The 25,285-nt window shown below is 51.6% G+C and overlaps 1 long non-coding RNA gene across 2 annotated transcripts; it reads left to right on the top strand.

The window, feature by feature from the left end:
• The first annotated feature begins 6,831 nt into the window (after positions 1–6,831).
• On the top strand, positions 6,832–21,749 carry LOC109502325. 2 transcript variants are annotated; one of them, XR_006584289.1, is made up of 5 exons: positions 6,832–7,174; positions 11,675–11,744; positions 11,967–12,716; positions 19,978–20,324; positions 21,296–21,749. It is a non-coding gene; the product is annotated as an uncharacterized LOC109502325 (long non-coding RNA). The 2 variants fall into 2 exon arrangements; XR_006584290.1 differs by lacking the exon at positions 6,832–7,174 and adding an exon at positions 7,184–8,185.
• The last annotated feature ends 3,536 nt before the right edge of the window (positions 21,750–25,285 follow it).

Here is a 25,285-nt window from a genome sequence, read left to right as displayed (position 1 = left end):
CCACGCGCCCCTATTTATTTCCTAAAACATTTGTGACTTGCGTGATTGCATCTTTGGGACAGGACCTCACAGCGCACAAACACGAAAGCGAGTGGTTATAAGGGTAACGTGGTGGGGAACATAGGGTGCTGGAGGCACAGGGCAGGCGGTCACTCAGGCTTCCCAGAAGATCCACTGCCTAGGGCGGCACCTGCGTCCAGCTGGCCCACAGTGACAAGTGCTGCTTGAAGTAAGTGCAGAAAGGAAGAGGAGGAAAAAATCCAAATCCAAATCTCAGCTCTCCATAGCTCTCTCTGGGAAGCCATCCCCAACCACCCTGTCCCCTGCCCCCACCTGGGTTATGTCCTCCTAGGGGCTCCCACAGCCCCCTCTGCTTCCCTGTCATAGCACGGATCAGTCTGCATTGTCACGGCCTTTAACTGGCCTGACCATCTGCCCACCCCTCCCCCAAATATGCGCCTGAGGGCAGTGCCTTGCTTCCCTCACAGTGTGTCCCAGGGCTTGGTGCAGGGGGGGACGCCTCCAGCGAATGTTTGTTGAAAGTTGAATGAATTCCTTCGTTCAACAAACAGTCACTGACCCCCAGTGACCTTTCCAACTACATCCTCCTCCAACCCCACACATCCTCAAACAAGCCTACCACCAGCCATATGTGCCCATGCCACCGCCCATGACAGTAACAGTGGCTGGGTCTCACTGAGCACCGACCATACGCCACATGGTACTTATGTAGGTTAATCTTGTTGCTTGTTCCCCATAATCCTGGGAGATGGGCTCCATATATGCCCATCTGTGTACAGATGAGGAACCTGAAGCTTGGAGAGACGAAGTACTTGACCAGGGCCCAAGGTCACACAGTAGGTCTGGATGGAGCCGACTTTCACAAATCTGCCCTCCAATTCCCAGGCCTTTGGCCTAAGACAGGGGTTTTCCTGGGGCTGTCCCCGTTGACCACTCTCCATTCTCTCCTCTTCCCTTACCTCCTTGTCCCTCTCCTTCTATGTCTCCAGGCTGTGAGAGAGCCGAGTTTATCTCAGACCCCAGCAGCAGGGAGGACCCCCACCCCACACTGTGCAGAGGAAGGGCCTCCCCCCCAAATGCTGCCTAGGGCTGAGCACCCCACCCCCAGCTGGGGAAGGGAGGAGGCCAGGAAAGAGAAACCCACCAGGGCCTCTGGGGCACAGCCCTCGAGGAGCCCCGGTGTTTGGTTTCAATTAGGAGGACAAATTCCAGGAAGCCAGGCCAGTGCTGAGGGGGATGGGGGTGTGCAGAGCAGGGCTCAGAACGAGGAGGCTCCTGGAATCTGGCCTCAGGAAGAGGCTCCTGGAGGGCTGAGGGGCCCACTGGGGAAGAAGCCTGGCCCACAGGGCCCAGCTTGAGTCCCAGTCCACAGTTACTGACTTACAGTGCGCTCTCAGAGCGGTGAAGACCGTGGGTCAGGCACCTGGCACAGAGCAGGCTCTCCAGGGCTCAGTAAATGGTGGCCAGCATTGCTTCCGTTGATGCTTACATTGTTCTATAAATTCCAGCTTGGGGGGTGGGGGGGAGCAGTGCCTGGTGGTTGATAATGCAACCCACTGCATACCAAGCCGAGGGCTGGGCCCCGGGGCCCCAAGATGACCTAAGCTGAGAGCTCGCATACAGTCCAGGAGCGACAGGTACAAATAACTGTTATGTGGTGTGGTCAGTGTGAGAGCAGCAGCAGGAGCCGGGTCCTGGGAGGCTCAGAAGAGCGCGGAAGATCGGGAGGGAAGAGCCCTCCTCTGTCCTGTTCATGCTGGCCTCCCCAGCCCCCAGCCCCATGCCTGGCACATAGGAAGCACTCAATAGTTACTTGTTGAATTAATGGGTAATGAACCCTTCTGGGAAATTTCAGGGAAAGCTTCTTAGAAGGTGGGGGGTTGCATCTAAGCAGGGTTTCAGAAAATGAATCAAAGCTGAGAGACTAAGAAAAGAAGGGCATTCCAAGCAAAGGGAACAGATGATGCAGAGAGGAGGCAGCACAGAGCACATGGCAAAGTATTCACTGATTCACTCATTCAACAAGTATCCATGGCGTGTGCCTGTGATGGTCCAGGCCCTGTGCTCAGCTGATGGCTGTGGCTGGGCTGGAAGGGACTGAGCTGGAGCAGGGGTCAGACCAAGGGGGCAGGGACGGGGGTGAGCGTTCGTATCCTGCAAGGGAGTCATAAACCGTGGGGAGGTCCCGAGGGGTTTCTGTCTTCTGGGAAGTCACAGTGGCAATATAGAACTAGCATGTGGGGAGAGAGGAGTTCCTCGCACAGAGATGGAGAATCTGAGGCTCAGAGCCATGTTGGCACGTGCTCGGGGACATCTAGCTGGGCAATAGCGGAGGGCAGGCTTTTGTGTCACAGCCCAGGGCTCTCTCTCCTGAGCCAGTGCTGGGCCCAGCTCCTCTTCAACCAGCCCTACCCTGGGTCAAAATCCTGGCTCCTTGGCTCTTGTTGGTTACTTCCTTACTGAATGACCTTGGAGATGTCTCCTCCTCTCTCTGAACCACAGGCCTTCAACTGAGGCGGAGTCTCTCTCAAAGCGTGGGTCAGGTACACTGAGCGGGATGGCCCACAAGCCGGGCCACACAGAAACAGGGACCCTCAAACTCATCTCAGGAAAGTTATTGATTGCTTCTGATTATGTCAAGGAGAAAAGCCCAATTTGAACCTGGTACGTCTTTAACACCTAACACTTGCTAATCTCCCTTTAGAGCAAAGAGAGGCCTCTAGCAAGCAAGAGTATCTAAGCTAGAATTGCTTCGCTCTCCTTGAATTTTTTTTTTTTTTTTGATATATATCTTCTGTTTTTGGAAAGCTAAACATTTAGAGTACAGATACAGCTTCTTTTGCTAAAGTTTTGTACAGGGAGTTAATTTAAAGAAAAACACTAAGCAGATACAGAAAAATCTTAAAGGAGGGGTCCCAATGACTGGACATTAGGGGAATCGTGGATGGGGCACCTCTGACTCTTGGGTCTAACATGAGCCATTTTTCTAGGAAATTGACCTAGGGTCTTGGTGCTGATATTAACTTTTTTTTTTTAAGTTTTTTTTTCCTTTATTTTTTTTAATTTTTTAAACATTTATTTATTTTTGAGAGACAGAGGAAGACAGAGCGTGAGAGGGGGAGGGGCGGAGAGGAGGAAACACAGAATCAGAAGCAGGCTCCAGGCTCTGAGCTGTCGATACAAAACCTGACGGGGGCTCGAACTCACGAACCGTGAGATCGTGACCTGAACCAAAGTTGGATGCTTAACCGACTGAGCCATCCAGGTGCCCTAAGTTTTTTTTTCCACTGTTTATTTATTTATTTTTGAGAGAAAGAGAGAGAGAGAGAGAGAGAGAGCATGAGTGGGGAGGGGACAGAGGGTCTGAAGTGGACTCTGCACGGACAGCAGCAAGCCCCATGCTGGGCTCGAACTCATGAACTGTGGGATCATGAACTGACCTTAAGTCAGACGCTGAACCGACCGAGCCACTCAAGTGCCCCTACTTTTCTTCACCAGGCATTTCATGTTGGAATCAGCTACTTACCAAGGAATTTCCCTCAGCAAATTTCAATACCAGCTATAGCACCTTGGCCACACCCCCCACAAAAATGGGGATACGGAAGGAACCCCAAGCTGGGGTGGCCAGTCTTAAGCCATTGTTAACCTCCTTCTCCTGATTCTAGGGGAGCTCTTGGAGGGAACTCTGGGACTCCCAACCCTCCTAGAGTCAAGAAAAGCTGTCAGGAGGGCCCTTCCCAGAAAGTGTTACTTTGCAGCCATGCGGGGTGTTGGGCCAGTGAAGCCAAGGCCTCTGAGGACCCCCTTCACCTCTGGGATAAAGGCGAAGCTCCTTGTGTGGCACTCAGGATTCTTCAGTGACATCCCCAATCTGTCTCTGCACACGCCCCACTACCTGGCTGGTTCCTACCCTGGCTTCAAGCTCCCTTGTCACCATTTCTGGGGAGCCCTTCCTCAATCTCTCCAGTCTCTGCCCCCAGTCTGAGCCAGGGCCTCCTGTGGGATTCCAACTTCCTTAGCATCCCAGCCCTAAGCACCCTAAGTCATCATTGCCTCTTTGTGTGCCTATTGTCCCCAAGGATGGGAAGACAGTGTGTGTTTTGTCTCTATATCCTAGCACCCAACACAGGGGGACGCTTGATAAAGCTCTGCTGAACTGAAGAGGGTACATTTTAGTGCCCACGTGGTGACATCGCTTCCTTTTACAGGCCTCCTCTTCTTCTGTTGCGTCTCCTGCAGGGAAAGGTGCCTGTGGAGAACAGCGAGAGGCAGGGTTCAGGGAAGGCCAACATCTAACACCAGGCAGATGTGGATTCAAATCCTATTTAGCTGTTCAACTCATTTATCTGAGCCAGAGTATTCCCATGTGTGAAAGGGGGATCCTAATCCCCACCACAGAGGCAGAGTATGATGAATAAATGAGAAAATGTGAGAAAAAGTACATCCACAGATCAGGTATACACTTGCCTACTAAATCATGGAAGTGTTAGAACTGTAGAAAGTGTGGAAACCCCAGATGTCCAGGGTAAACGGGAATGAACTCATTCTGCCCAATGGACTGTCGCAGGGAAGGCCCTCTACTTGAAGGGACTTTTGAGTTGGGCTTTGAAGGGTGACTAGGAGCTCCCCACAAATAGTGAGAGAACATGGAGCTGAGAAGGTTGAGAGTCACTTAGGGAGAGTACTCTCGGCCTCAACAGGGAGTAACAGCAAGACAAATTTTAAGATTAAGCAAAAAGGACTTCTCACCCCAAACTTAGGGCAGAATTTTAATCCAGGATTTGACTGAAAGTGCAAAATGGCCTAAGAAGGGTCAAGGGCCCTTCATTGTAAGTCAAAGGTCAACTGGTTCAGCCTTCTATGGCTAAGCCACCCAAGGACTTTTGTCCCTAAACCTGCTTCCTTTGTGCTAGAAGTGAGTTCTCCTTGAGTGAGTAGGGGAAGGAGACTCCCCCTGTTTCCTGGGTTCTTAGCCAATAGGCTGGGCCTCTGGCCAAGCAGCCCCTTCCCTCCCTCTCCAAGAGCCTGACCCCGCACCCTACGTAGGTTCTTCATTTCTCTCTGCAGCCTTGACCCCGGGCAGTGATACCAGCCAGGGAAAGCCCCCTTTCCTGGGCAGGGGAGGGATGGAAGGAGGCAGGGTCCATTTTCTAGGTCAGAACTCCTCGCCCTTGCCCTTCCTCCCCTAGCCCATGTCTTTTAAAACTAGACCTTGGGGAGAGAGGGAGAGCGGTTGGGGAGAGGCAGAGAGTGTGGATGCTTCTGTGTGTGACTGAGTGTGTATGCCTGTGAGGAGAGAGGGAGAGGGAGGGAGAGAGAACAGAGCCTTGGAGTGTGCATATGGAGAGAGAGGGGGAGAGAGAGAGAGAGAGAGAGAGAGAGAGAGAGAACAGAGCTGTGTGTGTGTGTGTGTGTGTGTGTGTGTGTGTGTGTGTGCGTGTGTGACTGCGTGACTGTGTGCTAGGGAGACTGTGGGGTGTGTGTGTGTGTGTGTGGCACTCCAGCAGCAAGCTGTACCTTAAAGGTACAGACTGCCTCTGACTGCTCCCCTCCTCCTCCACCCCTAGCCAGACCACCTTCCACCACCATCAGCTAGGAACCTGAGCAGGACCAGTCCCCAGCGATTCCTGCGAGGGGAGAGAAGCAAACCCAGCGCTCTCAAACAGCCCCCCTCCCAGGTTGAGGCTGGGAGCGCTCTGAAGGGGGTCCTACAGGAGGGAGGAGGAAGGGGCTTTATTCCTGAGGAAGCAGGGCCTTGCAGAGGGAGGACTGGGGGCTGGGGAGGAGTGGAGCCCCAGCTCTGGGGCCACAACTGCTGGCTGGGGTCCCAGCTCATCATTCACTAGGGTGGGGTGGGTGGAGGGAGGCCACAACCTCCACACCTCTTTTGCAGGGCCTCGGGGACAAGGGCACAGAGTTGTGCAGCTATGGGGGATGCAGACCGTGAGGATGTGAGGGTGGCAGGACCACCATGGGGGTCTCTGGTGCAGTTGGGGAGCCCCTACCTCAAGTCTGTGCTCTCAGGCAGCCTTTGTGCCATCCAGGCAGCTGGGACTGGCAGAGCAGAGCAAGGGCATTTGTTTTCCCCCACAGCAACCTGCCCCTCCCCCACCCTGACACCAAGGGAGGCTCCAAGGGAGGAGGAGATGGGTGGAGCACTGGGTAGCTAAAACCTGGTTTCTCCTCTGACCTCCACCTGAGACTCCCGAGACTCGAGCCTCGCTGTGTGACCCTGACCAGGTTCCTCACTCTCTCTGGGCTTCCTTTGCCTGCCCTATGTAATGAAGGAGGTTGGGTTCCGAAGCTCCACCAGACATTCCCCTCTTCTGAGTCCTACGACAGGCGTCATTTGATGAGAGCATGCCTCCATCCAAGACGAGGATGAGAAATTACCCAACCCTGAATCCTCCCGGCCCTATCCCAGAGCCATAAAAAGTATGTGCGCTGAAGCGTGCGGGAAAATCTCCTGGTCCAACGCCTCCGTTCCAAAGTCGGGGAAACTGAGGCTGGGAGGGAGAGACCGAGGCAGTGATAAGCCCCAGATGCACGGGGAGTGGGAGCCCAGGTCTGGACTGGAGCCCCAGATCGAAGCGGCGAGGCACAGGCCGAGTCGCCTAGGGAGCCCGGGAGCCGGGCAGCAGGGAGGAGGAGGAGGAGGAGGAGCCCAGGGCGCACCCCTCCAGCCTTGGCCCCCGCGGGCCCCTTCCGGCCCCTCCCCCAGCCTGCGCACCGTCCCGCCACCTGCTCCCCCGCCCACCGGGGCGGGGCGGCCGCCCCCCTCGTTCCCATGGCAACGCGCGGCCCCGGCCGGCCGCCCTGGCCTCCCAGCAGCAGTGCAGCCCATCTGGCCCCAAGCCCGTCCCAGCTGGGCCGCCTGAGGCCCCGGTCGCCGGGGGCCCTCACAGCCCAGCAGCGGTCTGAGACTAGGGCAGGAGCGCCAGGCGTCGGGCACCTACCTATGCCACCACCTCGGCTAGCTGCTGGGCTCATCCTGATGGGTCAGAAGTCATACTAGAAGCCCTCCAGGACCCCACTCCCTACCCTACCCCTGCCCCCCTACCACCCCAAATGTCCACCCAGTGCAGCAGGAGGCAGCATCTCAGGATGAGAGGTCGGCTGTTTGGAGCCAGCCACTCTGGTTGCAAATCCCCAGGTAGTGCGATCTGGGCAATTTACCTAACCTTTTACCCTTCTGAAACTGGAGATGATCATAGAACCTGTCTCATAGGGTGCTTGTGAAGGTTAAATGGGTCAATAAAGAAAAATACGAGGAGTCAGCACTCAGTAATACCAGCTATTATTATGAGTGCAGGTGGCAAGTGCTCAAGATAGCCGTGGCAGTGGCAGCCGAGTAGGGGTCCTAACCCAGCCTGGGAGCCCCAGGGGTGGCTTCCTACCGGAGGCCATGCTGATGGAATCTTAGGAAGTAGCAGTTAGCCAAGGGAAGAGGGAACAGCAGCAGCAAAGGCACAGAGGTGAAAAATAGCAGGGGTGGGGGTGAGGAGGGGTTGTCGGGGAGACTTACAAAGCCCCTCAGTGTTCCTGGAGAGTGTAGAAAAGCTTGGCTTTTGGTCAGAGGGCACGGAGACAGGAGCCACTGAAGGGTTTTGAACAGAGGCATGACCCGTCCCTTGTTTTCCTAGAGACCACTGCAGCTGCCATATATGCAGTGGCTTGGAGGGGCCCGTGGTCCTTTTAGGAGACGGTGAGGCTTCAACAAGGGGAGATACAACGTCAGGGAAGATGGGGACAGATTCATGGCTATTAAGGAAGTAGACATGGCAGGATGGTGACCTGTGGGCTGGAAGTGGCTGGAAAGGGCAGAGTCAAGGACCGACATGGGCACTTGGGTGGCTGGCTTGAGCACTGAGAGTGTGGCAGGGCCAGAAGAGGGGCAGGTCTGGGGGGGGGGGGAGGTGCTACCCAGCTTGAGAACACTTGAGTTTGGAGCTGAGAGACAGAGACCTGGGCTGGAGAGACCATCATGGGGACATCAGTGCCTGGATGGTAACAAATCCTGCCAGGGTCTGAGAGCTGCCCCAGCATCAGCAGAGGGTGGGGGCCCCTCACCAGGCCAGAGAAGAGGATTTATGCTTTGCGATTGGATTCTAAGCTTCATTTTCCTGGAACCAAGTAGAATTTGTCCGGACTTCTGACCCAAATTGTATGTGTGCTGTTATCACTTTCTGAGGTTTTGGGGTTTGGGAGGGTTGTTTGGGGTGAGGGAGGGGCAGGAGAGTACAAGGAGATATCATATTGTACTGACTCATCCCAGCTCTCTGTCCATTGCCAGGCAGGAGGTCTTAGGCAAGTCTTCTTATAATGCCTCAGTTTCCTCCCAGCTATCTATCTTGAAGGGTTATTGTTAAGAAGGGCACAAAGCTCCTGCATGGTCTCTGGCCATCTTTATTAAACATGCAAATTCTAGAATCTTCTCCAAAATTCAAGAATATGAATTTCCATGGGTGGGTCTGGGAATCTGTAGGTAAAACTGACCTGTCATTGGGTCAAAGCCTCCAACCACCACCCTGGGACTCCTCTGGCACTGGCCCCTCCACAGCGTGGCCCGCCCCTCACATTTGCAGCCTGAGGCAAGAGTTCAAATGGCAGTCCCCTTGGGTGCCTGGATGGCTCAGTCGGTAAGCGCCTGACTTTGGCTCAGGTGGTCTCACGATTTGTGAGTTAGAGCCCCACATCGGGCTCTCTGCTGGCAACACAGAGCCGGCTTTGGATCTTCTGTCTGCCCTCCCTGGCGTGCACTCTCTCTTTCTCTTTCTCTCTCTCTCTCAAAAATAAATAAACATTAAAAAAAAAAAAAAAAGAAAGAAAAACCAAATGGCAGTCCTCTTGCCAGTTTGTCCTTCTCTTCCCCACCCTGCTTCCCATCTATTGTTAAAGTCTTTGTGTGCAGACATGTGGACTCAGGCCCCCTGTCCAAGCTCCCAGGCACAGTTGCCCCCCAAACAGCTTCCTTGTCCAGCCCTCAGGCCTAAGGTTGCAGCAGTCTGGTGGGAGGATAGACGCAGGTCCTGGGCTTAGAGCCCTTTGGGCAGGGAACTCCAGACGCCAGGCACCTGGAGCATGATCTAGAATGATAAACTTGGGCTCCAGGTGGCATGTCCTCTTGGCCCCATTTACACCACACGTTGGAGCAGGGGTGGGACTGGAGGAAGGCAGAGGAGAACCCTAGATAACAGAGTCGGAGCCGAGGACCAGCTGCCCAGATTTGTGGACTCCCCTGCCTCTGTTTCTACCGGCCTTTCCCACCAGGCCCTCTGGTTCCCAGCAGCCGTATCAAGGAGACTGTAGCCATTCATTCATCTGCCTGCTCCCTGCCTGGCTAAGGTCATCTCAGCCTCTGCTTCCAGCCTCTGCTGGCCCTGGGAAGTATAGCGTTCTGAGGCCTCCCGCACAGCTACCTCGTGGGCCATCACAGCCCACACATGCCCAGTCCCTGGCTTGTCATGGAAGATTATATTATTCTTTCAAAATGAAGAAACTGAGGCTCAGAGGAGACGAAGGGGGAACTGCCATTACAGAGCACCTACTGAATGCCAAGTGCTGAGGCAGGGGCTTTTAAAGACATGACCACGCAACACTCCTGTCTGAATGATCCCCAATTTGCAGGTGAGGACAGTGTGGCTCAGGAGGGGGAGGTAACTGGCCCAGAGATCACCCAGCTGGTGGGAGGCAGAGTCGGAATACAGATTGGTCAGACTCCCGGGTCCAGACCCCAGGGATGCACAGTAGGCCTTCGGTAAGGCCTGCCAAGAGGAGCGGAGGATGGTTGGAAACCTGGACCCACCACCTCCGGCGAGGGCCACGGGAATGTGAGGAATGTCCATCCCCAGGGTAGGGCTGTGGGCAAGGTGACCTTTGGGAAGATAAAGTCAAATTCCAGTCCTTGGAGACTAGCAGAGGTAGACCTGGGGTGGTACTACCAGGGACCAGAACCAGCTGCAACGGGGCATCGGCCCCCAAGCCCCTCCCTGAGCCAGCAATTACAGCTGAGGCACGTGATGGGGGTGCACAAGGGGGGCCACCGCCACATCAGCCCCTGCTGTCCTCTCAACTGGAATCTCCTTTCCCCCACTGTGCCAATGACACTTCAGCCACTATGCTTCTCACCCTGTCCCCAACTGTCACCTGAACACTTCCACTTGGAGGGCCCTGGGGAATGTCAGCCCTAACGTCCATAACTAAACGCTCCATGCCCCCTGACTCACCATCCTCCCTGGGAGTACCACCTCCATGCCCCAACCTGATCGCCTAGATGGCAGGCTGCTAGCCTTGCCTCTTCCTTTTCCCTCTTACTCCATTCAGACTCAGTCTCCCGTGTCTCCGCCCTCTCCCTGCTGCCTCTGGCCTCCAGCCTCAGACCCTCCAACCCAATCTCCCCATGGCAACCAGAGTAAGTTTCCAGATGTGGCAAATAAAAATACAGGACTCTCAGTTAAATTTGAATTTCAGGGGCACCTGGGTGGCTCAGTCAGCTGAGAATCCAACTCTTGATTTCAGCTCAGGCCGTGATCCCAGAGGCATGAAATTGAGCCCCGTACCAGACTCCGCACTGAGTGTGGAGCCTGCTTAAGATTCTCTCTCCCCCTACCCCTCTCTTTAGTTTATGCTCTCTAAACAAACAAACAAACGAACAAATAAATAAATAAATAAATAGGGGCACCTAGGTGGCTCAGTCGGTTAAGCATCCATCTCTTGATTTCAGTCATGATCTTAGTTTCTTGAGTTCGAGCCCCAAATGGGGCTCTGCACTGATAGGAGGGTGGATAGGGAGAGACCTGCTTGGGATTCTCTCTCTCTCTCTGCCCCTCCCCTGCTCATGTGCTCTCTCTCTCTTTCAAAATAAATAAACTTAAAAGAAATAAAAACAAATAAATAAATTGGAATTTCAGACAAATAATTTTTTTTTTTTTAGTATAAGTATATCCTAAATGCTGCATGGGACATACTTATGCTAAACAATTTTTTGTTGTTTATCTGAAACTTTCGATCACTGGGCATCTTGTATTTTAGCTGGCAACTCTAAGCCAGAGCATACTTCATCTCTTAAAATTCCCCAGTGGTTCCGTGAGGCATGGAGACTGGAGAAAGCTCCCACGCTTGGAGCATTCTTGCCCCACCATTTCTTGTCTGCCTGTCACCAGCGACCATTCAATTCTCAGAAATCACCTCTTCCAGGAAGCCTTCTGGCTTAGGGGCTGCTCTGTGAAATGGGAGGCTACCAAACTTCCCTTATCAGAACCCCAAGTGCACTGCTAGTCTCTTCCAGCAGTAAGAGCTCCATGAGACCAGCATCTTGTCTTTCTGTTCACCGTGTTTTAGCCTCCAGCACCTTGCATGCGCCCCGAATGACTTGCTGTGGAACCCTGAGTAAGCCCATTGCCTCCTCTGGGTCACAGTCTCCATCCATATGAGAAAGGCCACGTGATATGGTCTCTGAGCCCCCTTCCAGCTCTGATGGCTGCCCATTTCAGCCTGCCCCGGCACTTGGATCCTGGAGATGCTGGGCACGGGTGGCACAGGAGAGAACTCTGAGCCAAGCTTGGAAGACCTGAGGACAAGCCCTGGTTCTGCCTCTCTGCAGCCTCTGACAAGTTTCCCACCCTCTCTCAGCCCAACCTTTCTCTCCTGCCAGGCTCCGGACAAGTGGGGACCACACCGCCTGCTGTAACCTCGTAAGGCTGGAGAAGTCTGAAGCCAGAAAGGTAAGGCGCACAGCACAGCACCCGGCGCATAGGAGGCCCTCAAAAACACACGATTCCTGCCCCCTCTTCTCACTCAACTGGAAGGGTGAACAACCCTGGAGGGGCTCAGGCAGTGGGGGCTGCAGAGCTCCAGGGGGAGGAGGGAGGGAGAAGCTGGGCTGGGAGCATTCAGGCAAGACTTTAAATCTGGCCTTCGATTTATTTATTTATTTCTTTTTAAAGGGCCTGAGCATCTTCTGCGAGGAATCCGTCCAGCCCGCCAGAGACAACCTGCAGTCAGTCCCCCACTCCCTTGAGTGTTAAGTGTTCACCCTAAGTGCAAGGTGGGGACATGTGAGTGTAGGTGGAACAGACCCCAGGAGACCTGGGTCCAAGGACACACCAACATGGGGGACTTTGTTCAGCCTTAGAGCTCCCATAATCTCCTCCAGACCCCCAGGGCCACCCCCAAGGAAACAGCTTGAGGGAGAACCGCGTGGTGCTCGCTGGCTTCAGGACAAAGCTATACCACCACCCCTGTTCCGGCCCCCTCTCAACCAGCGGGTTCACAAGATGGGGATGTCCCAGCAGGCTCTTCCAGTGCTAGGACAGGGCCTTCCCCAGGCCCACTTCTGGTCTCATCTGAATGATTTGGTGTAAGGAACAGGGGATGGTTCCTTCTCGGATAGGTAATCCAGGGTTCTAGAGGATGAGACGACAGTGCTGTGAGCCTCCAGAAATGAATTCCTGCCTCTGGACAGGAATCTGAAGATACATCAGGCTCTCTCACTCTGCCTCCTTCTGGGCTCTTCTCTGTCCCCTCTCCTGCTTCCTTCCTTCTCCTGCTCTCTGTCTCTCCCAGCCCCTGCTGAACTAGCTTCCCAGGCCTATCAATCAGGCCTGATCTGACCTCAAGACCAAAGAGCCAAGAAGAGGAGGGAGGCAGGGAAGAAGAAAGGAGGGAAGAGGACAATTCACCTGCCCGGAGACCTGGTCAGTGCTACTCACCTTTGCCTGTCTTGTCTCCTAGACCTCCCCCCAGTCACCCTACAAGGCAGAACCTATTTATAGGGGAGCAAACTCAGTCTCCAAGAGCATAGATGTTCTGACTGCCACCACACAACTGATAAGGAGCCAGTCTCCAGGCTCCTAGGTGGCTCCTAGTTGACAACCGGGAGCTTAAACTGACCCGGGAGGAAGAAGAGCATCTCCTTGGTCCTAAGGCTCTCAGTCATTCAGGGCTGAAGCCAGTCAGGGCAGGTGGGAGGGCTGGCCTAGCTAGTCCCTGTCCCAAAGAGGGCAGGTAGCCCGAGGCAAGTCACTTCACCTTTCTGAAGATCCTTTTGTCCAGTTAAAATCTGGCCAGGAGTGACCTTTGCCCTCGAGGGAAAAGTGATAAGTGCCTTGGCTTGTAGCTAGACTTGATTTCAAATTCTGGTTCTGCCTGTCCCTAGTTGAGTAGCTAGACACAAGTCACTTCTCACTGCTGTGAAATGGGAGTGATCAGGCCATCCACATGGGGTTTTGCTGAAGATTGGGCCCCTTAGACGGCTCCACAGCTGGTGCTCAAGGGGTGGAAAGAAATGCAATGAGAAAGCCTAGTGACCATCAGCTGTGGGACCAGGCAAGTGGCTCCCCCCTACCCTGCCCCCACGATGCCAAAGCACTCTTGGGCCTGGGAGGGCAGACTAGAGACTCGTGTCTGACCTTTTACCCTCTCGGATCCCCAGAGAGCACACCCTCACTCCATCCTACCATCCTGGCCCTTACATACCCATCCTGCTCCATTCTTCCCTGGCCGACTCAGGGCTCTGTTCCCACCCCACCCCCAGTACAAAAGGGACATTTGACATTCTTTGTTCTGTGCAAGCTCATTCTCTGAGTGTGGGATCCACCAGGGCTCGCAGCTGGGACCTGCCACCTTCCCCCCCAGGCCTGGCCCAGCTCTGCCAGAGCTTTGTGCGGGAGGAGAGGGAGGGAGGGGCCGCAGAGGAGAGTCCCAACCCCCACCATCAGAATTGGCAGGAAGGAAACCTGGTGGGGGAGGGTGCCGGAGAGGTTCTAAGAGGACTGCACTCACAGGACTTGTTTGAGATTGGGGTAGGGGCTAACTTGAGGCTAAAACCTATTTTTCTCCTGGCTCCCGGCTAGGGGCTCTTTTCACTAACTGAGGTGGGGGCGGGGGGCAGGGTGGAGAGAGAGAGAGAGAGAGCATGAGCCCTGGACGGGCAAAGAGAGAGGGAGACACAGAATCCAAAGCAGACTTCAAGCTGTCAGCACAGAGCCCAACGCGGGGCTCCAACTCTCGAACGGAATTGTGAGATCATGACCTGAGCCAAAGTTGGACCCTTAACTGACTGAGCCCCCAGGTTCCGCCTTAGTAAGTTTTAAAGAAACTGCTCCCAACTCTGCCCTGATTTCCTGTGTGACCTTGGGTGTGTTTCTTTCCTTCTCTGGGCCTTGGTCTCCCTGGTATAAAATGAAGGGAAAGACCTGGAGAACCTCTCATATGAGAGGGTTCCTGAGCCAGACCCTGGCCAGGTGCTGGGATACCACAGACCAGCCACCCTTCCAGAATCCGGTTCTAGGATTCCATCAAGAAGGAGCACAAAATGACTTCTTGAGGTCAAAGTAATATGTTTCCATGAAAGTAGGATCCCCCAAATGGATCTAGCCTCCCTCCCCTCAAACTGATACAGTCCTGGACAACCTCCAAAGCTGTTTCCCCTCTTCATCTATCAATAAGCTTGTAAGACAAACGAGACCAAAATGGTGTTCTCCTTTTACAGAAAATAAGGCTGCAGGCTCACCGAGGACAGGCCCCAACCCGCCCTGGGAGTGACGCCTGAGCTCACTGGGGAAAGACAGATGGTGGATATTCTGGGTGAGGGCCCCACATGAGCAAGGGAGAGAGCTCAGGTAGACTTGAGGGGAGCAGAGAGAGGAGGCTGCAGGGTGTCGGCTGCCTGGCTAAGGAGTTTTCCCCACGGGCGCTGGGGAGCCACAGGAGAGGGGTTTATGCCAGGCCTGTGTCGTCACTACTGTTGTTGCAAAGGGAGTGAACGGTGGACCCAGACAGAGACCAAGGGAGCCTGAACAGCTGTAGACACAGGTAGCTTCTGACAAAAGGGCCAGGGAGCCTCAACAGGCCGTGGGGGAGGGGGAGCCAAGCAATTCCTCTTGGGGAAAGAGGGGAAGTGAGCGGGGAGATGAAGCAGGGGAGAGGAAATGAAAGATTAAGTGCATAAAGGCCATAAAGCTCAGAAATGTCCAGGCCGGATGGATTCCCAGTTTATAGACACATTTGCGTTCAAGGATGCTCAGCCGGGCCTGATACCCCAACAAGAGCAGCCGCACAAGGAGGCCGAGGGGATACTGGGCTGGAAGGGACCCCTCATGCCCCTGACCTACTCTCTTGCTCCCCCCACCATTCCAAGCTACCCCCCACTCCTCCGGCTGGCTGACAGCCCAGCTGGAAGCAATTGTGGGAGCCTCCAGCCCAGAGAGCTGCATCCCACAAAGGGCCCTGGTAAATAGCAGCCCACACCCCAGACGGCCTGCGCGCACACCCCCTCCTTCGCAGCCCCCTGCCCGGAAATTTAAAACAACTGCTCAACATAGTCTTAAATCCTCCAGGAAGGAGCTCCGGTAAGGAGGCCAGGCAGGAAGCATGAGGCTGGCCAAGGCCCTGCCTGGAACTCCCTCTCTCCCCAGCTCCCACCCTGAACTCCCCTGAAATACCACCCCGCAAAGTCTGGCCACGGGCCTCCCAGCCCCTGGGGTTCCTGTGCTGGTGTTCGCTGCGGGACGCTGCAGCTGCCGCTTGTCAGAATCGCCAAGTAGACAGGGAGCACCCTGTGCACGGGATGGTCTTGTCCCCTGCTTGTCCCCAGCGCTGGGTCTGCCACAGAGCAAAAGCATAGCGTATATATGAAGAAGAAGGAATAAACGGAGCCACCAGGTGACCCTGAGCTGTCACTGCTCTTTGGACCTCAGTTTCCTCATCTATCAAATGGGCATGATAACTTTTACCCTGTCTACTTCCCAGAGTTGTGAGAGTTGAACAAGAACCTTTGTGCAAGTGTTTTATTCTATTCTATTCTATTCTATTCTATTCTATTCTATTCTATTCTATTCTATTCTATTCTATTCTTGGTTTTTTTAATGTTTATTTTTGAGAGAGAGAGAGCGAGAGCACGCGCATGAGCGGGGGAGAAGCAGACACAGAATGTCAGCACAGAGCCCAGTGCAGGACTCAAACCCACTGACCGTGAGATGGTGACCGGAGCCGAAGTGGGCCACTCAACCGACTGAGCCACCCGGGAGCCCCAGTGTGCAAGTATTTTAGTAACTGCAAAGCTGGCTTGCCTTCCTGACCTTGGCTTGCTCATCTGTGAAAGGAGGGTCCCTCCCAGCTTTGATATTTGGAGACTTTAGCCAGAGAGGAGAGTGCTCCTTAAATATCAGCTGGGCATTCGGGGGAGGCCAGAGGCTAGAGTGTCAGGAAATAGAGCCCTGGCCAGGGTTCAGAAGGCCACTATTTCAGTTCTAAAGTGGCCTCTGACTCATTGTATGACCTTCTCTGGGCCTCAGTTTTCTTCTCTGTAAAATGGGAGTGGGTGGACACAGAATGCCTAAAGTGACCTCTAGCATTCAAGCTAGAGGTCAATAATGACAGGACATTCAATATGACATTCAATAATGACAGGACATTATTCAGAGGGCAATGGGGAGCCACTGATAGGCTTTGAGCTGGAGAGCAGCATGATCCCAATCAGGTTTCAGAGCACTCACTCTGGCAGTGGGGTGGTTTGTGGGCAGAAGGACAGGGAGGCCGGATTCCGGAGGCCTGGAAGAGGCAACAGAAGACAGTGTCTTTCCTCATGCTGTGCCCGTGCCTGGACTGCTCTGCCTCTTCCCCAGGTCCCTGCTTTTTCAAAATCACCCATCTAAGACACAGTTCAGGGAGCACTTCCTCCCTAAGGTCTTCCCAGCTTGGCTCCGATGCAGTTACTTCCTCTGCCCTGCGGTTGCCCAGCTCTTTGTATCTCCATCCCCGGACCAGTGTGGATTACTGTTGTGTGTGTATGTGTGTGCACAGGCGTGCGTGCATTTCTCTCCTGGGCTGTGAGCTCCTGAGGTCGGGGTGGGTGTCCCACATCCCCGTATCATCTCTAGCACCCACCACCGGGCCTGGCCCAGAGGCGGTGCTCAGTACATGCATGCAGAGTGCTGCGGATGCCAGAACATCCTACTCTCTGAGTCCACCTGCAGGATACGAGACTGGGCTCCAGCCCCAGCTTAACTGCCAGTAGCCATGTGACCTTGGGTGAGTTACTTCTCCCTCCTGGACCAAGGTCCTTTTTTGGCCAAATAGGAATTACCCTGATTATTCATTCTTGAGTCAGGACTCTGATGGGAGGGAGCATCCTTAGGCCTTTTCCTGGGCATGTCCCCTCACCATTTCCTTTGCTGTGCCCTGGATCACGGTGCGCTGTGAGGACTGCTTCCAGAACCCAAGCTCACTGAAAACCTCATCCGGGGGTCCTGCACCGTGCTGTGCACAGAGGGGTGCTCGGCAGGCCTGTATAAAGAGGCATTTGTCTACTCCACAGCCCCAAGAGAGGGAGCCTAGTGGGATCTCCATAAACAGTGATGTGCACCAAATGCAGGGCTTTGCAAGAGGCCAGGAGCCCAAACCCAGCTGCAGTCCAGCCTCTGTCCCCATACCCTCCTGCCCAGCCATCCTCCTGGGGCTGGCTGGTCTGACCTCCCCAGAGAGCTGTGGGGAAGGGGTGCTGTCAGCTCCAAAAGCAGATGGATCTTTAGCCGGCACTACTCTGCCCCAGGCAAGCCCTGCCTGAATCTCAGCCAGAATCCCCCTTCTACTCCCCCGCCCCCATGGGCTGGGACAGACCTCAGCCAGCAGGCCTCCCAGCTTTGATCAATACAGGGCAGGCAGCCAAGGCGGCTGCAGGCTCCATCCTCCCAGGAGGCCCCGGCTCAGCCGGGGTCACAAGGGGGAGGGGCCCCAGCAGCAGCCTGGCTCAGGGGCTATGGGGGTGGGGCAGGGTGTGGAGAGCAGGAAAGGCAGGCATCACTCATGCAGTCGCTGTTCACCCCTTCTTCACCTGCTCGCTTCTTCGTCCACATTCGGGTGGTCCACAAATATTTGGTGAGCACCAACTTTGCCCCAGGCACTGGCATTGGCCCTGGGGCACAGTGAGGAGAAGACAGCAGCTCTTGTGAAACTGATTTTCTAGTCTGGGAGAGAGACAGCTGAGGAGGAATGAAATAAACAAACATAAGAGGTAGTTTCTAAAGGTGATAAATACAGACTAGGGTAAGGCGACAGAGAGATCAGGCGACATCACACACACGGTGACCAAGGAGGAGGCCAAGGAGGATAACGTCTGAGCTGAGGCTCAAATGATGAAGAGGTGCCCGCCAGGCTGGCTCAGTCAGACCCCCAGAAGCACACGCTAAGATGCAGAGCTACATGTAGGAACCTTCTGGGGGCTTGCCCTTGGACCCTGCACCTGCGGGCACCTGTGGGTGGGTGAGGGAAGTATCGCAGAGTGACGGAAGGAGTTGGGCTACGCTGAAGTCACAACAAAGGCCTCAGCTGACCCCCATGCATCAAGGAGCAAGGAGAACCTTTCCAAGTTGTCCCAGTTCCAGGCCATGGGTCTGGCCTTTGTACCCGCACGCTGGCCAGCCGATGGGTAGCTACCCACAGGAAGGGACAAGACTGGCCAAGCCAGCTGTCTTCAGAGGAGGCATTCCAACAGAGTCTCAAGTGAGAGCAGATGGGGGATGGAGCCCCTCAGCCCCAAATGGGAACCTGGGTGGCACCCCCTCAGCATCTACGAGGTGTGCTATGATTTGAAAGAAGAACATTCCAGACAGCGGAATAGCAAATGAGAAGCCTTGAGGCAGAAATGAGCTTAGCCTGAAGAAGACCAGCGTAGTGGAGAGTGCTGAGTGAAGAAGAATCACAGGACAGTGGTCAGAGAGCAGGCAAAGGCCATTCCAGAAGGGCCTGTGAACCAAGGGACTTTATTCTCAGTGTGAAGGGCCACCCCATAGGTCCTTAAGAGGACAGTGATCTGGTAACTCCCTATTAACACTACCCTGGCTTCTGTGGAGTAGGGGAGGGGAAAGGGAGAGCAGTAGAAGGCCATGGGAAGAGTCCAGGTGAGAAGATTCCGGATAAATCTTGGCTGTTGTAAAGATGCCTCCAGTGTCCTGTCGGTGATGTTCAACCAGACGAATTTTACTTTTTACCATTCTTAAGGTCCTGAACTCTTGTGGCTTGGGGAAGAACCTCAGAGATTCCTACTTCCTCTCCCTGACCTGGGCAGGAAGCCCTTTGCCAAAATTGGTGGTTAGTGACCAGGCAGCCCATGCTATGCCCCATAGAGACTGAGGAGCTCACTCCCCTTATGGATCACTCTGCTGGAAAGTTCTGAGAGCTGCCTCTTGTAGCTGTTCCCAGGGGCCCCTGTTCTGCTCTGGGCCACACTAACCACATCTGTTCCCTCTGCCCCAGTAGTTCCCAAGAGGTGAGAACATGCTCCTGTCTCCACTCCGACCCCATATCTTGTCTGATGATGATCTCAGATGATGCCCCCTCCCTAACTCAAGCCTAGTTCCTTGCCAGCCCACCAATTCACTGCTATGACATGCATCTGATTCTTCAAAGGTATGGAGAAAAGTCATTTTGTAGAAGTTGTAAGAGGAAAATATTTTCTTTAAAAAAAAAAGTTAGGGGCGCCTGGGTGGCTTGGTTGGTTAAGCGTCCGACTTCGGCCCAGGTCATGATCTCGCGGTCCGTGAGTTCGAGCCCCGCGTCGGGCTCTGTGCTGACAGCTCAGAGCCTGGAGCCTGTTTCAGATTCTGTGTCTCCCTCTCTCTCTGCCCCTCCCCTGTTCATTCTCTATCTCTCTCTGTCTCAAAAATAAATAAATGTTAAAAAAAAAAATTTAAATATATTTTCTTCTGAGGCCTGACTCATGTGGAGGCCAAACCAGACTAGGAGTTAGGACAGGTGGGTTCTAACCTGCCTATGTGACTCTGGACCAGTCTCTTCCCCTTTCTGGGCTTTATTTGCTCCTCTGTCAATGAGGCTGTCGAGCTGGGTGGAATTTAAAGCTGAACCAAAATATTGTGAGTTCATGTGTAGATCTGCCCTTGTTCTTTCTTTAAAATCTGAGCCAAGGGATTTTCTGATTTCTTTTCCTATGGCTCCCAGCTCCAGACTCTTGGAGCTAAAAAGGTCGCAGAAAGCCTAACCAACTTCCTCTGCTCCACGCCACCTGCTTTGCTGAACTGTGTTTCAACATCACCATCAGCTGATTACCTCTACCTTCAGAGCTTGTACACCTCCAGACATAGGGAGCTCACTATCTTGAGAAAGTTCTTCAGCTAAACATGAAGATTCTATAAGTAATACAGCGGCTCTTGTCTTTCTCTGTGTCACTGCTCATCTAGTCATTCATTCATTTATATTTTCATTCATTCAATACTACTTATTGAGCCTCCACTAAATGAAGCAGAAAACTCATGGCCCAGCATTGGAGCAAAATCATAACTCTAAAGGTAGTTTATGTTCTTTGAGCAATTATACTATGGCCAGCATTGTACTTAGCACGGCAAATACACCATCTCAGTTAATCATCATAGTCACCTCCCTCTTTGCAAATGAACAAATTGAGGGTTAGGGAGTATGGGAGACAGGGTCCCAGTAGGAAACAGATGGCAACTGAAGGGTTTCTTGCAGAGTTGAAGAAAGGGACTATTTACCCAGGTGTGGAAAGGGTTAAGGAAACCTACAAGGGATGGCAGGGTGCCCCAAGGTTAGCAACAGGGAGGAGCCTTAACCACCTATAGATCTGAAGGGAAAAGAAGTGAGAAGGTTGTCAGGAGCACCTGGTGAAGCTAGGGTTGTGAAAGAGGGGGCACCTGATGGGACCCATGGCCGTAGAGAATGGGGGTAGGAGGAGAGAAATTAACAGCCTTTCCTCTCGCTCCTGCTGGTGCTTCCCAGTGATTGAATCCGCAGGGAATCAGTAGGCAAGATTTTTTAGGCGATATAGTCCACAGAGGTCAGGCTTCTGGGCACACTGAGGGAAAAGAACCGGTCTTAGGGGAGTGTGCAAACTGAATAACCGACCCAGAGAGTTAGCTGATTTGTCTAAGGTCTGGAAGTCAGGAAGTTGCAGAGCCATAGAAATAAAGACATAGTGATTCGTGCGCTGTGTTCAAGTTGTAAGAGCCTGAAGGAGGGAGTTGTGGGTGAGTTTAGAAGGATCTGGAGGATAGGCAGGAGTTTGTGGGACAAGAAAGGGGAAAGGACATTCCAGAAAGGCTGGAGAGGGTATAGGAACACCACCTGTTGGGCAAGAGTGAGGCGCTCTGCAGGGCTGGAGAGAGCTGGGAAGGTTCCAGAAACCTCTGGGGGGAGGCTGGAGAGGGAGCTCGGAAGTGTTACTATTGGAATAAGATAAAACCACTACTCATCCATTAATTTACTTTAAATATGTATTGATTGGGCTTCTGCTCTTTGCCAGGGACTGTGCTAGGAGTTGGGGTTACAGCCACGAAGAGTGCAGTCACAGGCTTGTGCAGCCATGGTCCTGACCTTGTGGAGCTTATGGTCTAGTAGGGGAAGGGGAGAAGCCACTGATGAGTGGGAATCAGCGCTCTGAAGAAAAATCTGGATTTTCTCTTCTAAGCAATGGGAGACACTGATGGACATTGATAGCTGAAACTTTTTAATGTGTTTTTTTTTTTTTTAATTGTGGGATAGCTTACAAATAGTAGATTGCCCAGATCTTAAGTGTATTGCTTAATGAATTATAACCACCACTCAGATCAAGACTCAAAACATTTCCAGGGCCCGGAAGGCTCTTTCATGCCCCCACCCAGCCGTACCCCCGCATAAAGTAACCGCTATGTTGATTTTTATCACCATGTATTCATTTTGCCTGTTTTTGAATGCCATATAAATAGAATCTTATAGTATGTGCTTGTTTGTGCCTTTCTTCTTTTGCCCTACATTTTGCCCAAGAGATTCATGTGTGTTGCAGCTTGTGGCAATTGTTCTACCCATGGCTATTTAATCTACTGTGTGTGTGTATGAATACATGTATTATTTTATTTATACATTCTACTGTTAATGGGGTTAACAGTTTATTTATCCAGTCTACTGTCAATTTGCGTTGCTTCTAATTTTTGGCTATTATAAATAATGCTGTCATGAATATTCTTTTTTTTTTTTTTTTTTTTTTTTTTTTTAGCATTTTTCAGTTTTGAGAAACAGAGAGGGACAGAGCTTGAGCAGGGGAGGGACAAAGCAAGAGGGAGACACAAAATCTGAAGCAGGCTCCAGGCTCCGAGCTGTCAGCACAGAGCCCGATGCGGGGCTCAAACCCATGAACCATGAGATCATGACCTGAGCTGAAGTCAGACGCTTAACCGACTGAGCCACCCAGGTGCCCCTGTCGTGAATATTCTTGTACAGTGTTTTTGGTGACCATATGCACGCTCATTTCTGTTGGGTATACATCCACGAGTGGGATCCCCGAGACATACATGTTTAACTTCAGTAAATACTGCCAATTTTCCAAAGTGTGGTATCAGTTTATACACCTACTAACAATGTATGGGAGCCCTACTTGCTCCACCTCCTTGCAGACCCTTGAAAATGTTGGTCTGGTTCATTTTAGCCATTCTGGTAAGTGCACAACAGTCTCTTATTGTAGTTTAAATTTGCATTTCATTAGGGCACCTGGCTGGCTCTGTCAGAAGGGCCTGTTAAAGCCCCGTATTGAATGCAGAGATCACGAAAGAAAATACATTTTTGAAAACTTCAAAAAAAGTAAATTTTCGGGGCTCCTGGGTGGCTCAGTCGGTTGAGTGTCCGACTTCGGTTCAGGTCATGATCTCGCAGTTTGTGAGTTCGAGCCCCGCGTCAGGCTCTGTGCTGACAGCCTGGAGCCTGGAGCCTGCTTCGATTCTGTGTCCCCTCTCTCTCTGCCCCTCCCCAACTCATGCTCTGTCTCTCTCTATCTCTCAAAAACAAATAAACGTTAAAAAAAAATTTTAAAGAAAAAAGTAAATTTTCAAGTCACTGACACATAATGAGTGGCACACCTTGTTATATACTCATTGATAATTTGTGAAGTGTCTGTTTAAGTCTTTTATTTTTTTTTAATAATGGGTTGCCCCGTTTGTTTTCTTGATGCATGAGTTCTTTGATACATGAATATTCTAGATTTAAGTCCCTTATTGGATATATGTATTCCAAATATCTTCTCCCAGTCTGTGGCATACCTGTTCAGTCTCTCTCTCTCTTTTTTTTAAGGTTTTATTTTTGAGAGAGCACAAGCCAGAGAAGGGCAGAGAGAGGGGGACAGCGGATCCAAAGTGGCCTTGGCACTCACAGCAACGAGCCCAACGTGAGTCTCAAACACGAACCTCCAGATCATGACCTGAGCCAAAGTCAGACGCTCAAGTGACTGAGCAATCCAAGCATCCCCTTTTCACTCCCTTTAGTGGTATCTCTTTTTTCTTAATTTTATTTATTTATTTTTTAATTTATATCCAAATTAGTGTTTAGTGCTATAATGATTTCAGGAGTAGAATCCAGTAGATTCCATCTTGTGTGTACAATACCCAGTGCTCATCCCAACAAGTGTCTTCCTTAATGCCCCTTGCCCATTTAGCCCATCCCCCCCACAACCCCTCCAGCAACCCTCAGTTCTCCATATTTAAGAGTCTCTTACGTTTTGTCCCCCTCTTTGTTTTTATATTATTTTTGCTTCCCTTCCCTTATGTTCATCTTAAATTTGAATCTTAAATTCTACATATGAGTGAAGTCATATGATATTTGTCTTTCTCTGACTGACTAATTTTGCTTAGCATGATACCCTCTAGTTCCATCCACACAGTTGCAAATGGCAAGATTTCATTCTTTTTGATTGCCGAGTAATACTCCACTGTATGTATGTGTGTATATATATATATATATATATATATATATATATATACACCACATCTTCTTTATCCATTCATCCATGGACATTTGGGCTCTTTCCATACTTTGGCTATTGTCAATAGCACTGCTATAAACATTGGGGTGCATGTGCCCCTTCAAATACCTAGTAGTGCAATTGCCGGGTCTTAGAGTAGTTCTATTTTTAACTTTTTGAGGAATCTCCATACTGTCTTCCAGAGTGGCTGCACCAGTTTGCATTCCCAACAGCAGTGCAAAAGAAATCCTCTAATTGGGGTCCCTGGGTGGTTCAGTCGGTTAAGCGTCCAACTTCGGCTCAGGTCACGATTTCCCGGTTCGTGAGTTCGAGCCCCGCATCAGGCTCTGTGTTGACAGCTCAGAGCCTGGAGCCCACTTCCGATTCTGTGTCTTCCTCTCTCTCTCTGCCCCTCCCCTGCTTGCTCTCTGTCTCTCTCGAAAATAAATAAACATTTAGAAAAATTTTAAAAAAGAAATCCTCTAATATCTTTTTTTTCAAAGTTTTTATTTATTTATTTATTTTTAGTAATCCCTACACCCAAGACGGGGCTCCAACTCATGACCCTGAGATCAAGGGTCATACACTCTACCAGCTGAGCCAGAGGGCACCCCTCTTCGTGTTACCTTTTGATGCACAAAAGTTCTTAATTATTTTTAAAAGTTCTTAATTTTAATGACATTCATTTCCTTTATCTTTTATCTTTTCAACTTTTTCCTTTATGGTTGGTTTTTTGGTGAGTATGTGATTTGAATAAAAAAATCTTTGCCTACCTCAAGGTGGTAAGATTCTCCTATGTATTCATCTAGAAGCTTTATTGTTCTATCTTTTACACTTAGAACTCTGATCCATGTTGAATTAAGGGTTGTTTTTGGTAGGGTACCTGGCTGGGCTCAGTCAGTAGAGTATGCGACCCTTGATCTTGGCGTTGTGAGTTCAAGACCCATGTTGGACATGGAGCCTACAAAAAAAAAAAAAAAAAAGAGTTGTGTATGGCATTAGGTAAGAGTCAAGATGTCTCCCCCTCAAATTTCCAGCATCATTTTTTGAAAATACTCTTTTCTGGGGCGCCTGGGTGGCTCAGTCGGTTAAGCGTCAGACTTCAGCTCAGGTCATGATCTCACAGTCTGTGAGTTCAAGCCCCGTGTCAGGCTCTGTGCTGACAGCTCAGAGCCCGAAGCCTGCTTCAGATTCTGTGTCTCCCTCTCTCTCTGCCCCTCCCCTGCTCATGCTCTGTCTCTCTCTTTCAAAAATAAATAAAAACATTAAAAATTTTTTTGGAAAAAAAAAAGAAAATACTTTTTTTCCTTCCAATGAATTGTAGTGATTTTTTTTTTTCATATATCAAGTGATAATATATGTGTGAGTCTATTTCTGGGTTCTCTATTCTGTATCATCAGTTTACTTGTCTACTTTATGCCCGTGCTATATTGTCTTAATTGTAAATTTTTATGGTAAGTTTTTTTTTTTAAGTTTATTTATTTATTTTGAGAGAGAGATAGAAAGAGAGTCAGAAAGGGAGGGGAG

The sequence above is a fragment of the Felis catus genome, chromosome C1, assembly GCF_018350175.1.
Source record: "Felis catus isolate Fca126 chromosome C1, F.catus_Fca126_mat1.0, whole genome shotgun sequence".
In the NCBI taxonomy this organism is placed as follows: domain Eukaryota; kingdom Metazoa; phylum Chordata; class Mammalia; order Carnivora; family Felidae; genus Felis; species Felis catus.
The sequence above is the reverse complement of the archived record's forward strand: the minus strand, read 5'-3'. Positions and strand labels throughout refer to the sequence as shown.